At 38.5% G+C, this 11,761-nt stretch overlaps 1 long non-coding RNA gene across 1 annotated transcript; it reads right to left on the bottom strand.

The window, feature by feature from the left end:
• Window positions 1–8,339: 8,339 nt before the first annotated feature.
• Window positions 8,340–11,424, bottom strand: LOC132059651 (uncharacterized). The gene is made up of 2 exons (XR_009415692.1): window positions 10,728–11,424; window positions 8,340–8,998 (listed from the first exon to the last, which is right to left on the bottom strand). It is a non-coding gene; the product is annotated as an uncharacterized LOC132059651 (long non-coding RNA).
• Window positions 11,425–11,761: the final 337 nt, after the last annotated feature.

The raw sequence follows: 11,761 nt of genomic DNA, 5'->3' as shown, positions 1-11,761 counted from the left end.
GTAGTATATAGGGAATATGTCACACCCCGGATCCGATAGGGTGTGATGGGCACCGACCCCTTGGCCTAGGCCGAGCGAACCCGCAGTACTTTCGTACCGCACATAGTCATACTCGGGCCCACAGACACGTCAAAATGCGTATGAAAATTTTTTTTTTTGAAACACAAACATACTTTTCGTCTTTTTCAAATCAAATAAAAATTTCAACCACAACCAAATCTATAAATACATGAAATTCATAACACAATGCGTACCGAAACATCGCTTACATAGCCGCTACAAAACTAACATCTCACACACGACTAATCGTCACCGCAAAGCCTCTAACATAACTCCGAATACCATACAAAGCATTCTCGACTCGCAAAGACCGGGAGGAAATGGAGCTCGCAATCCAGTCGGAACACCTTCCGCCAACATCATCTCGCTCATCCGTGGGTACCCGCGCGGCATAAAACGTGTACCCCCCCGAAGAGCGGGGCCGCACGATTTTACTATGTACCGAGTAAGGGGAAGCGTAAAATACAAAAGATGAAATAAAGTGTACCAAACGCGAGCATACTAGTCCAAGTACCAAACGTACTTACACCTCGACATCCAAGTCATACACACACAAATCATACACCCATACCGCGGGCCGGAAACCCAATGTAATATCACATATACATGCATACCCACATATACCGCGGGAACCCACTGTTATATCGCAAATATATAAATATACCGCCAGGAACCCGGCCGGTATATCACAAACATACACAGCTACACTTACATACATACCGCGGTCAAGAATCCAATGGCCATGTCACGTACTCGCTGGCCAAGTATCCCGTGGACGATATCACACGTACGCATGCCGCGCCAAGTATCCACTGGTCATGGCACACCCCGGGTAAGTATCCAGCGGACAATATCACACATACCGGCCGGACTCGCGAAAGAGGTAACAATACACACGAGCGAATCGTAAGCAGCCATACGTATATAATTTCTATTACAAACTCAACAGAACAACCAAGGCACACCATTCCTTCAAAGCCAAGACAATAATTAAATCGTGCTCTTTTTCCAAACATTATTCGAAAACATATCAAACTGAACTTTAGAGATCATAATCACGTGTCAAGGCCACATGCATATGAGTAAATAAATAATTAAGTTGCCTTCCAAATTCGGTGACCAAGTATATTTACTAACGTCGGCAAGTGCAGAAACAAGTTTCAGGTTTATCGAATTAGTATACAATGGTTACAATCTTAAATCGTTCTTATGTGTCAAAATGTATTATCAAACTCAATGAGGTAGTTAAAATAACTATTTTATAGTAATCGGGGCGATAGCCAAAAAGTTCTTTTTCAAAATCACACAAATATACCAAACGGAGCGACATAGGAAGATCTGCGAACGCGTGGCCCCACTCGATCAAATTGAGGCGGCGGACCCCAAACTATGGTCATTAGGGCACGGCGAGGTCATAGACAAGGATCCAAGGCCCTCCAATATCATTTAGGCGAACTACGGGTGTTTGAGCAAATATTTCAACAAAAACAGACATTTCCAATTCAATTCTACCGAATGAAAAAGGTCAAAATGAAGCTCGGATTAGAGGAGCAGTAGGTCGTCCTCAAAGCTCGAATCTCAGCCTAACATACTTAGGACATGCCAAGAGAAGGAAAGGGCAAGCTTTACATACCTTTTCCGGCTTCTTAAGCTTCTCCAAATTCGAATCCCGTTTTCTCCAAAATCTACAAATGGTCATGTTTACCAATTGTGAGTTATAGCTTCAAGAGTTCAACTTAAATTCATGTTTGTCTCCGAAATTTCGGCATAAAGATTTCCCCCTATACATATAGCATCCCCGAGAATCTAACTCGGCAAATTGTAATCAACAACAATCCGGAATGCAACCGGCCAAACCAACAATCATGACAACAATATCAATACTCAACTCCCAACATGTTCAAGACATTCTAACCCAAATCTTCCAATTGCCATAAGAACTCCAACAATACATTTATTTCTTTCAAACTCATAAATTATGTCAACAATCCGCATGCTAACGATCATCATTCTCATGCACACAAGAATTTATTTTAAAATCATATTGCTCTCCAAAACAGCCCGCAACATTTCCGACTTCCATTTGAGTCGTCAAACCTTCATTTTCACCACATAATCTACAACAATCAACAACCAAAATACTATATAAAATGAGTTCATTATATTTTTCTAAAATCAGCCCCTACACGGCCCAAGTTCCAAGCTACATAATTCCATGAATTCCGTTCGTTTTTACATGCCAAACATATGCAACCATCCATAACAACATCAACCAACACTAAATGAATTTAGTTCTACACGTTTATACTACACTACATATTCGGCTACAACATAATACACCAAAATCTCATGAATTCCATTCATCTCCACACTCTACAACACACAAAACCATGCATAGTATATGAAAGAGGAGATGGAATCCTTACCTTTTTCCTCCAACTTCTTTTTGTCCCAAATGCGAAAACGATGAAACCAACGGTTATCTTCCGAGATAATTATACCACGTCGAAGAGCGTCTTGAACTTAATAAGAATACAAGAGAATTACAATTTTTGGACCAAGATTGAAGGCTAGGAATTTTTTTCTCTTTCCTTTTCTCTTCTCTTTTCTCTTGGCTGTTTTCCTCTCTTCTTCTTTTTTTTCTGAATTTTCCGGAAAGTTTTGGAACTGTTTTGCTGGAAAAATAAGGTTCTGTCCCTTTTAAAAACTGCCAACGTCGGGTACTGTAGCGGTACTGTGGCGGTACCGCGGGATTACTGTTCCTACGTCGATAGTTCAGTTTGTAACGTCTATAATTCTCTACTCCGATGTCCTATCAATGAACGGTTTGTTGCATTACAAACTAGACTCCGATTAACTTCATTTTAGGCTTTTAAAACACCTTAAAACTCCACATATACTATGAGATATGCGCTCCATAGTTGACTTAAAAATTCGCCCAGCATTTCCCAAATTTTCGTCGAACTTATTTTCTTCAATTTACTCGATCTCGAAATATTCCAACGCACAAAATGCGGGATATAACAGAATATGTATATATGTATATCTATATATGACGATGCGCGCGCACCACTGCAGTTGGGTACGACAACCCTGAGCCTTGGTAGGGCCAGGTATGACACCGAGCCTTGGTAGGGCCAGCTATGTGAAACACCAAACCTACGTGGTCGGGTATGCTATATAAATGCTATGTATATGACATCTATATGAGTACGAATATGTTAAGAAAATGTAAATGCCAAGCAAGGGCTATGTATATGTAATGTATATGATATGAACATGAGTATGAATAGAAAAATGAATATGAATATGGAAATGGACACGAAAGGTAAATGAGTACGAATATGAATGTATGTACACGAATGCGCAATAGAAGTGGAACGTCCCTATGGAAAGCAAGTAAGTGCTATGATGATGATGCTATTATCTCCCATCTTATGATATTTCAGATGTTATCTATTATGCTTTCACATTGATATTGATCATGCTTTACATACTCAGTACATTCTTCGTACTGACGTCCTTTTGTTTGTGGACGCTGCGTCATGCCCGCAGGTGGCCAGGGAGACAGACTCGATCCATAGCCATATTCTAAAGGACTACATAGTGGAGCTCCATTTCATTCGGAGCTGCAGCTTTTGGTATAGATTCTTTTGTGTACATATTCATAGGCACGGCGTGGTCCTGTCCCGCCCATATGTTATGATATGACGTACCATTCTTAGAGGCTCATAGACATGTGTATATGGTTTGATATGTTCGGCCTTGCCGGCCTATATTTTGGATATTATTTTAATAGCCTTGTCGGCTGATGTATATTTATATGGGCATAGATGTTATTGATGATATAGATGTGTTATTGCCCAATGAGATTAGAATGATAATGAATGAAAAGCATGACTTGACTATGTGGCTCACCTAGATGTGATGTATAAGTATGTTAAGGGGTGCCCGGGTGGGCTAGCCCCGGGTGCTCGTCGCGGCCCTCCGGTTGGGTCGTGACACTCTATCCCAGAATCCGATAATTACTTCTATCAACTCCTTGCAACCGGTCATAGTCATGATGGATGTCAAATTTTCTAAATGACATAAGATTCCTCTTTTCTCTTCCGGGGACATTTGGCCCCACCAAATCCACAACAACTCAGGTGTAGTCAGGACCATATCAAAATTCAAATAGATTGACATCTACAAAACAAAACCAAATGTTAATCCCTCCCCTCCCCCCCCCCCCCCAATAGGCAATGGTTTCATTCATAGGCACATTTAAGCGTTTCCAAATAGCACGTAATATGATATGCGGTATTTTTCGGGTCATAGACCGTACTTGATACGGGGTAGTCTCCTTATCGGGTTTGGATACATCTAAAATATCCAAACCACCCAGTCTACTTCTCATTTGAATTTGGCTTAGCTCTATCTTAGGTTTATTGTCACGACCCAAACCGATGGGCCGCAACGAGTGCCTGATCTCTAGTGACCAAACACCCATAGACTCATATCTAAACAACAATTGACAAAAGGGCCCACAAGCAACTCAATCCGAATTAAACTGACTCATAGAAGAACAATATCAGGGATTATACATCAAGTGTATATATATATATATATATATATATACTGAAGGTAACAATGTAAGCCGACTTGGCCATCACATGAACTATACACAAAAGAATAGGAGCCGATGGGGCTACACCACAAGTCACCTACACATAACAGTCTACAGACCTCTAAGGGAACAAAAGTTGTAGAAAGGACGGGACAGGGCCCCGTCATACCCATATGCATATCTGTATCTCAAAAGTATCATACCAAAATGAACTGCTGCTCCGGATCAAGTGGAGCACACTGACCACCGCTGGATGAATGTCCTACGGAGCTGGACCGCCTGTCGGTCTACCTATTCATGCAGGCATGAACGCAGCCCCCGAGTAATAGGGGAGTCAGTACGGACAATGTACTGCGTATGTAAGGCATAAGAGGAACATATACCTAAGAGTCATGAAAGGAATCTGAAACTCATAAACAACTGACAGTCTGAATGCATTTGTATGAATGAAAATACCCTTGCGGTATATAATATGCATGTACTCTGTGTAATATAATATATCATGTAATAATGCCGAGGAACGTACGGCCCGATCCATATCTCATCTAATCCCGCGTCCGGGCATCTAGCGTCCGGGACGATAATCATCTCACGCCGCCCACTAGTGGTGCTGCTCGGCCATACAGGCACGGTGCTACTATTATCATCCATATGCCGCCCACAGTAGTGGTGCTGCCCGGCCATACAGGCATGGTGTTAATATCATCATCCATATGTCGCCCACTGTAGTGGTGCTGCCCGGCCATATAGGCACGGTGTAAGAAAATAGTTGTACATGTATGTATATATATATGTATAGTGCATGACAAACTCGTGAAAGCTATACTCAGGATTTCTCTAGATTACCATGATCTATATAAGACATGAACATGAACATAAGAAATCAAGGATACGATGGATCCGGTATCATCTAAGAGTAGAGTCTTTGGAACTCGCTTGACTACTTGTTCGTTCAGACAATAAAGATCATGCCAAAAGAATGAAAGGAACAGCCTTAACATACCTTGAAGCGTATCTACTCGTCCAACATCCACTTCCTCAACTCGTAGGTCTACAACCAAGATAACATAGGCCACAATTAGGCACTTATAACACTTACCACCCAATTCAAGTGAAAAGGGGCTTGATGAGTTCGGACAACATCCCCTTCGTCACTCACTAATTCCTCAATCTTCCAATTCAGCTAAAATATTAACAATACTAACAATAATCATGTCAATACTTACATATCAAAATATAATCAATTCTACTCCAAATCATCCCTTAAGATAACCCTCAAGTCCAACTTCACTCTTATTCCACTTACAACTCTCATAACTATAATTCCCTTTGCTTAAAGCCACTAAAACTCTTGATAATTAACTTAAACACAAAGATAGAAATCATATACATACCTTGAGGAGTTTAGGGTTCCAAGAATCAAACTCCAACTCCAATCCCAAGGCTCAACAACTCCAATAAAACCACACAGGAGCAATTTTCCCTTTACAAGCTCGGGTTTACGGGGCTCGGATCTTGCTAAATCTCCACTATGGTGTTGGAAAATATTGAGAGGAATATTCTAGGCCTTTCTCTGATTTTGGAGATGGTAAATAATGAAAATAAAACGTGAGGGCCAAATATATATAAAGGGAACTAGAAGGTTCCAGTGATGCGGGTCGACGGTGGGTCGACGACCCGTCGACGTGTCGACGGTTCGTCTACTTGATCCGTCGACTTGCGCCTACAGATTAGAGGTTGCAGAGACATAACGACGTCGCACAATGATGGTACGTCGACATGTCGACGGCCCGTCGACGATGACTGGTGTCTGCAGATTTTCCTGAATCCGTTCACATTGCGCCGACTCGATTCGTTCAACTTCTAACCCTGTAAATTACCAGGAATACCTACTGGTACCTTTTTACACGGGGTGAAACACTTTCTATCTCCAAAACTTGGGCACGGGTCTCTATTCTAAAGACATACCCAACTAGGAAATCATAAGTTCTCCTACGACGAAAATGAGAGGTGTAACACTTATGCAAGAGTGGGTTTTTTCCAAATTGACCTTGGACCCGAGCGGACTACTCGGGGTGAACCGTTGTCGGCCGTTAGGTGACCGCACACCAACTTAACGTTCAACATGTTCCAAACAAAGGGTGTTTCGAATTTTTTAGTGAAGGCTAGACCGCGAACCCGTGTGTCCCCTTTGAAACCATGCTTTTTGCCAGAAGTGGCGGAGTTTATGATATGCTATGAATGATAGTTCAAAAATTGGAAATTAAACACATAGGCAAATAAATACAGTTAAGATCACATTATATTGAAACCCTAAACGTTAGAACCAGGAAAAAACCCCAGCGGAGTAGCCATATGTTACGGTTCACTTTTACGGGGGTTAAGGCATAAAAGCTACTACGAGGTTGTTGGTGCTCTAATTGGATTTTAGTATTTTTAGAGTCGTCACCTAATTTATTAAGGGAAATTAGTAAAACCACGTTAAAAAGGGATTATTCAAACAAAGAAAAATCCTTTTAAACCAGAGTTCGAGGTAAAGGTTCTGGTGATCCCCTAGGGAAGGTTTTAAGCACCCTAGTATTAAGGATCCGTAGAATACGGTTGACCTTCAAGCTTAAATGTGTGATTAATGTATGTACTTGTTTAAAAGTGTTTAATTTTCCGCAAAAATGTCATTCTTAGTCACATCATAAACTTTTGAGAAAAAATCCGGCAAAAAGTCCCCTTATAAAAAGGAGTTTTGGTTTAGAAAAATCCGCGTAAATGTTCAACTCACTTTGTTGCCGGATTAGGATACACCCGGGATTCCTCCCAAGTAGAGTCGCTACTATTCTAGTCCTAACAAAACGGTTTAGTACTTACGGATATATTCCCATTTTATACATATTTATGTACATATATATAGAAAAAGGTTATAAATTGTATTAAGTCCAATTTTAATCATTTGAAGCCCATAGGTCAAGCACATTCTAGATCCAAGTTCATTTCACCGTCATTACCCAGTCCAAATACTCTCGGCCCAGAAAACGCAATTTAGTCCAAACAGTCTTGCGGGCTTCCAGGCCCAATCTATTTCTAGAAAAAGGTGTCTATATATATATATATATATATATATATATATATATATATATATATATAAAAAAAATGTTACAAATTATATTAAGTCCAATTTTAATCATTTGAAGCCCATAGGTCAAGCACATTCTAGATCCAAGTTCATTTCACCGTCATTACCCAGTCCAAATACTCTCGGCCCAAAAAACGCAATTTAGTCCAAACAGTCTTGCAGGCTTCCAGGCCCAATCTATTTCCAGAAAAAGATGTCTAAGTTTTCCAAGTTCAATAGTCCCAATTGGCCAAAGTTCATAATGTCTAAAGATAATTCCTCTTTAAACTTACTGAATTCCCAGAAATCATTTTTTTTTTCAATTCATCAAATTCAGTGGGTGTGTTTTGAAAGGTTCATTATTACCAATATTAAACCCGTAACAATTTCATACTCAGCAATACGATCATTTTTGTTTTGAAAGGAGTATCCAACTCGTTTTTAGGACTTAAAAACACTTAAATTAGGTAAGACCCCTTTGGTTACTGCTCTTAAGTCGTGACAAAAAAAAAAGGGTTAGCTTTTGAAATCTCTTGAGTTTTTTAAGAAAAAAGCTGATTTGTGTTGACGACATTGCCTAAATTACTAAGTTGTTTTTCCTAAATCCTAACATACACAAGGGTTTCACTAATAATGAGGTTTAATTTACATTTGTACAGACAATCAAATAATAGAAGGGAGAGAGAGATTTCACTAATGGGCTACCAAAGACCCATTAGGCTATTTTTACCCATAGCTGGGCCTTCAACACAATATTTGCTTCCCTTTCAACTTGCAATAGGACTCGATCTGAACTTGGAACTGGGCCTCGGCCCAATTCCTGCTTTGGTAGATGAAATGGCCCAACAATGCAAGGAGAGTGATTTACGCACATAACACAAGGAGTACAAAATTTATATCCAGTTTTAGACAAGTACATCAAAGTATAAATAAAGCAGGCTGAATATAGGCTACATAACTGAATTACATTGAGGCCATAGATTAAAACTTTAAAAGATAGACCCAAGTTATTTTGAATAAGTCAAAGTCATATGGATATACTTGTATATACTGCCCATATACACCTATTTCTACATTTATAGGGATATAGAGTAGCCAATGAAAGAAAGATTTTACCTCCATATTCCCGATGTCGCATAAGATTCAAGGGGTTTCATGAACCCTAGACATGGCAGACACTGGGGAGGACTCAAGCTTAATCCTTAATGGCTTATTAAGTCTCCCTACCAATGTATATTAAGTGTAAAATAGAGGTATATATGCATATATCAAGGTCTTTGTCTTATTTAAATTAAGTATAAGCAAGAAATAGCAAAACAGTCAACAAATAGTCATCTACAACCATTTACAGCAATGGCAAATAAACAGTCAACATTCAATGTCCCATGAGACATACACAAAAAGGATAAGTGATTCAAGACAATTTCCTACTCCAGTCACCTATGCATTTGGTCCAGTTAAGGTCCCATCAAGTTTAAACTTAAAGATAGGAAGGCACAGATGAGTCCCCAGAACTTCCAGTATTGGCATAGTCATGCCTCAACAGGATACCAATTCAATTTTAGGCTCCTTCACCAAGCACAGACAATTAATCAAACAAACTACCCTAGTATTTAAAGCCTTAGTCTTCTTAGTTTTTAAAATCCACCCAGGTCTTCATTACACTATGTGTCAAAACACATTGGACAGATTTCCAAGCTTAAAGTCAAGTGAAGTTTAGACAACTGTATTCATATGAAGATTGCTTATGCTAAAACAGAGCAGATGAATACTTTTCAGGTTTATAGGACATAAGGGCCTATCTTTGCTATTATAAAGCTTAAACACAGTTCACAGAGACAGATTATGTTAAATTCAGCTTAAAAAAAAGGTTTTGAAACAAACTCAATGCCACGCCACAGCCTTGACTCAAAAAGCTTCTTAGTTGATTTTTTAGGTTCGATCAACAAATAAAATCAATCCTGTTTTCAGAAAAACCAAGCGTATAGCCTCAAGTTATCAAAGTTGTTTTGAAATGAAGTTCATCCAGTTGCAAAGTGGTATCCAACAATTCAAACTAATCATTGTAGCTTTCATACACACTTGCACATATTGAAGCAACAAACTCACACACCTAGATAAGATTCCATTTAGAGACTCAACACCAAGTAGGAAAAGAAATCATGAGCAGATAATTTCTTTTTTTAAAATTAAAAAAAAAAAAACTCTGGATTTCAGTATTTCATTTAGACAAGGCAAACAGAGAACTCTGACTTCATTTTATCCATATTGCAATAATAACAACTTATCAGCTGACTGGAAAGACCTCCTCCTCCGAAAAGGAAAACAAAATTCACAGAGTCTAGTTCAAATTGTAAGGTTACTCAGGTACACCCAAAAACAATCAGTTTTCCCCTAATGAAATGAATAACATCGGTGAATCCATAAAAGTAAACAATCAACAAACAGACCTAAATTATAAGCAACAACTCAATCACACTTCATCTTTCTCTGAAATAATTCACTCAAAGCCACACCTGGCTTAACAGATTTACAAGCCAAGTTCAAATGTGCCAACATCTTTACACAATATCCCTTTAGGATCCAATCTTATTCTTAACTTAAAACTAACCATTTATTCTTGTGTTAGGTGGTACAGAAGTTCTTGAATTTAATCACACCTAAACTAACCAAATGGACTAAATCTGATTAAGGAAACTCATATCCCTTTATTCATTCAGACATTATACACAGCTTACTCAAATAAATAAGAGAACTGTCTAAGCCTATTTAACTAAATCTATTACCCTTAACTAATACTTTATAGAACAAGACATGATTTATCTAAGATATATATCAAATCTTAACTAAACCCCTAAATGACATACTCAAATCGTATTAGCAAGCAAGTATTAAGCTAACAAATAATTAACTGAAACAGCATTGCAATTAAACAAATAAGAAGAGCATTACCTTGTAGCTGTGCAGCCTGGAAGAGATGAGACTTGGATGCTTCAAACCTCAAAATACTCAACCTAAAACACAAGCCACACAATAACAACTAAAATAATATTTTAAAATTTTAACTTACTGAAAATGGTAAGGGTTCAAATTTAGAACAAACCCTAAGTATTTTCAAAGACTTACAATACGAAAACAAATTCGATTTTTGTAAGATTTTACAATTTTTTCTATATATCTCTGTCTTCAAATGAAAAATGGGAACCCCTTTATATAGGGGTGAAACCCTTTCAAAAACCCAAATACCATCGGTGTGGGACAAACAATTTTTACCAAAAAATAACCTTAAACAACGAAATCAACGACTAGGATTTACAAAATGAAACAAAGGACGGTCAAATTTCGACTTGAAACGAATCGATCTAAGTCAAACGACCCAGAACCAATAAAAATGAGCTCGTACATATAGTCACATGCCAAAAAATATCAGATCTTCGTTGACTCGAAGAAAAAAATAAGAAGTAAAAAGGTTTTACCTTGATGCGATTTTCCGGAAATTGTTACACAAAAATGGTTGTGCAACAGTCAAAGGAGGTTTGCACCTCTGTATTGTTGCCATTAACGGCGAGACATGTAAAAAAGGTGGTTTGCGGCGCTTATGGTTAAGCTGATAAAGGAAAAGAGAACGAGAGATAAGAGAAAGGCTTCGTTTGGTCGTGAAAAATGAGGAAAGAAGGGGGTATACCCCCTCTTTGTTATCCACGGGCTGGGCCGGGTCTGCTCTTTGTGAGTTGGGCCTAGCCCAATTAATTTTAAACAAGAAGTGGGTTGAATATGTATGCTTATATCTATATAGGTTTGATATACAAGTATACATGTGTATATCAACATATATAGGTATACATACATATATATAAAAATTCGGGCAACTTAACATAATTTTCGCAAATTGCTTTTGACATAATTTCACATAATAAAAATAGCAAATTTGCAAGAAATAATCTCAATTATGCCACCCAATGAAGTCATAAGAAAATTAACAAGGA

This window comes from Lycium ferocissimum, chromosome 6 (genome assembly GCF_029784015.1).
Source record: "Lycium ferocissimum isolate CSIRO_LF1 chromosome 6, AGI_CSIRO_Lferr_CH_V1, whole genome shotgun sequence".
NCBI lineage: Eukaryota > Viridiplantae > Streptophyta > Magnoliopsida > Solanales > Solanaceae > Lycium > Lycium ferocissimum.
This window is presented reverse-complemented; position numbering and strand designations above follow the sequence as displayed.